This window comes from Mobula birostris, chromosome 6 (assembly GCF_030028105.1).
Source record: "Mobula birostris isolate sMobBir1 chromosome 6, sMobBir1.hap1, whole genome shotgun sequence".
In the NCBI taxonomy this organism is placed as follows: domain Eukaryota; kingdom Metazoa; phylum Chordata; class Chondrichthyes; order Myliobatiformes; family Myliobatidae; genus Mobula; species Mobula birostris.
The window spans coordinates 3,503,232-3,506,827 of NC_092375.1; the positions used below are offsets into that span (position 1 = coordinate 3,503,232).

The 3,596-nt window shown below is 40.2% G+C and overlaps 1 pseudogene; it reads right to left on the minus strand.

Annotated features, from left to right (window-relative positions):
• Window positions 1-1,954: 1,954 nt before the first annotated feature.
• LOC140199695 (protein phosphatase inhibitor 2 pseudogene) lies at window positions 1,955-2,547 on the minus strand (annotated as a pseudogene).
• Between the last annotated feature and the right edge of the window lie 1,049 nt (window positions 2,548-3,596).

Genomic DNA, 3,596 nt, shown 5'->3' on the forward strand with positions numbered 1-3,596 from the left:
GGTTGTGATACACCCTAGAAGAATGCTTTCTACGGTGCATCTATAAAAATTAGTGAGGGTTTTAGGGGACAGGCCAAATTTCTTTAGTTTTCTCAGGAAGTAAAGGCACTGGTGGGCCTTCTTGGCAGTGAACTCTGCTTGGTTAGACCAAGTCAGGTCATTGGTGAGGAACTTAAAGCTTTTGACCTGTTCACTTGCGCAACACCGATGTAAATTGGGTCGTGCGGTCCGCTACCCCTTCTGAACTCAACAACCAATTCCTTCAACATCAGGCTTACTGCTAGTGTCTTCCACAGTGAAGACCAATGCAACATACTCACTTAGCTCATCAGCCATCTCCTTGTCCCCCGTTATTATTTTTCCTGTCTCATTTTCTAGCGGTCCTATATCCACTCTCATAGCTCTTTTATTTTTTACATACTTACTATCTACTTTGATATTATTTGCCTACTTGCTTTCATATTTGAAACATAGAACATAGAAACATAGAAAACCTACAGCACAATACAGGCCCTTTGGCCCACAAAGCTGTGCTGAACATGTCCTTACCTTAGAACTACCTAGGCTTACCCATAGCCCTCAGTTTTACTAAGCTCCATGTATCCATCCAGGGGAGGGAACGTCGACTCAAACCGTGAGAGGCCTGCGTCGGGCATTTTCATGCCTTACAAGGCACAGGTTGGAAGTCTATGTGGGGCGCCACTCCTCGCACAGACACTAGAGCAATGTGTAGTTAAGTGCCTTGCTCAAGGACACAAACACACTGCCACAGCTGAGGCTCGATCCATCCAGGAGTCTCTTAAAAGACCCTATCGTTTCCACCTCCACCACTGCCGCCGGCAGCCCATTCCATGTACTCACCACCCTCTGCGTAAAAAAAAAATACCCCTGACATCTCCTCTGTACCTGCTTCCAAGCACCTTAAAACTATGCCCTCTTGTGCTAGCCACTTCAGCCCTGGGAAAAAACCTCTGACTATCCACACGATCAATGTCTCTCATTATCTTGTACACCTCTATGAGGTCACGTCTCATCCACCGTTGCTCCAAGGAGATTTTTTTTTCTTTTATTTGGTTTGCTTTCAAAGCTTTATAACCATGTGCTACTCAAAACCAAATCCTATATACTTCTTAAATCAAAATTTGTGGAGATATATAGTTCACATTTTTACTGAGAACTATGCCATCATTTAGATTATAAACATGTAGCTTTTTACCCCTTTCATTCTCTGATGCAAACAGTTTATTACAACAGATGATTAAACAACTCTGTTAGGACATTTGTGTTACAGACTGATCCGCAGCAAACTATAGGTGCGTTATTGTTGGTGCTGTCTATTAAAATATTTTACAGCTGTCAATTGATAAGATTCCTTTAAAAAATGGGGCCATAGTACCTTTGTTAACATCAACTAGCAATCGTTTTAATTTACACCATCAGCAGCATAGAAATTATCTTAACAAAGAAAGATAATCCCCAGTCAAGACTTCCTCTTTGAACCCCTTTCAAAAGGCAAGCTTCAAAAAAAAATGCTACAAACTAGAACTGGTAATCAGATATCAAAATAAGCAGCAAACAAAACTATACCACACAGGTATCAATAGGAACTTAACCTATCGACACAATATCACACATATGGAAATGTGTCAAGTTGGTTAAAGTGTGTTCTGTTTTATGCTCCAGTACTATTGCAATTTCCAGAAAAGTGTTTCATCACTGATCCAGTTCTGGTGAGAGCGTAAAAATACAGGCAGACTAGCAACCTACCGCCCACCTCTCAAAAATATTTTATTTACATTACTGTAGAAATACATGACAGCCAAATTCTGACTGCACAGATGAAACTTCTCTTCTCTGATCTTAAGTTCAACTGTCCACAAAACACAACAGCATATCGATAAGTGAAAAACTTAAGATGGCTAATGCTGTTAACTGGAATATTTTGTGTCAGAGTTTAAGAGTGGCTTTGCTCTGGGTCTTCATTTTCAGAAAGTTCTTCATCTGTATCATCTTGAAAGTCCTTTAAGTCTGGGGATTCTTTCAAGTCATCCTCATCTTCATCTTCAAGTTCCTTGGCTATTAACTGTCTTGCTAATTTGATATTCATGCCTTCATTGTAGTGCATTTTCCTCTTCACTTCAAACTGTTTCTCGTTTTCTTGTTCTTCTTGTGTTAATTCTTCCTCCTCTTCACTGCTTTCTTCCTTTAAGATTTTAGGATTATTTCCCTCAGCTGCTGTCAACTTTTTAACCAGTATTTCTGAGGTAATATTTATATTTGATTCAGAGTCACTGATTGCAGCTTCTTCATCATCATCATCACCTCCTATTATCCTGCTGTACGTGTACTGGGCTCATCCATTTTCATTAACCCATAGTCCTTTCCTTCTGGATGATAAGTAGCAAGAATGTTCATCTCATCCCATTTTTGTGTCTTTTTATTGGACTCCTCCTCTTCCTCGACAGATCGATCTAGAGCCGTGTTCTGTTGACACAGTGCTGCCTTCCTGTTCTTTAAAATCCCTTTGAGAGGGGTGTTAGCTGACATGGCTGAGTGGTGCCGGTTTGCGGCCCTGGGCTGCAGCCAGTTTTCTCTCCAGCGTTCAGCTTTTCCCTTCTATTGATTTTTTAGTTGCACTTTCCTTTGTATTGTATTTGCCTTTCTTAATACTGACTCAACCTGCAAGTTGACTTTTAGGGCAAGGACTCCCAAGTCCCTTTACACCTCTGATTTTTTTTTTGAATTTTCTCTCCGTTTAGAAAATAGTTTATGCCTTTATTTTTTCTTCCAAAGTGCATGACAATGCACTTCCCTACACTATTCCTTGGGTTTTTCTTATTTGGGAATGAAACAATCTCACATTTCCTGAAGCTTCACTTGACAGCCAAGTTTTTGAAATTGCTCTAAACAAGGATATTCATTTCCTGGTCTCTTGGTTGCATATTGGGCAGGACTTTCCCAGTCAGAATTCATGCTCCAGGAGGTGCTTCCCAAGATCTGAAAATGAAAATGGCTTTTTCTGGGGCATATGCTTGTAGATTGAAATAACGCTAAATTGGTCTATTATCCTGAAAAACTTCATTTTGGATGCCACCTTAACAGATCATTTCACTACCACCGTCCACCATGCATTGGGGTAGTCCAAAGGAAAGCAGGAACAGATGTGGAATGAAGTGTTACAGTTACAGATCTAGTGTAGTGCAGGCAGACAATAAAGTGCAAGTTCATAATGAGGTAAATTGTGACGTTACGAGTTCATCATCCAAGGAAATCATTCAAGATTCAAGTTTGTTTAATGTCAGGTATAAAAGAGAGCAAAATAATTGTTACTCCAGTTATGATGCAATTAAAAAAACAATAAAAAAGCACGATAATTATAGAAACAAAAGATAGCTTATATACATAGAGTGGTTGTATGTCCATAAAATGTTGCTAGACAGACAGGAGTGTCTGTACATAAGGTGACTCTGTCAGGAAATGATAAAGTAGTGGTGGTTGGGGGTGTGGAGGGGTGGGTTAGTGGGTGGAATGTTGATCAGCCTCACTGCTTGGGAAGGTAACTGTTTTGAGTCTGGTGGTCCTGGTGTGGATGCTAC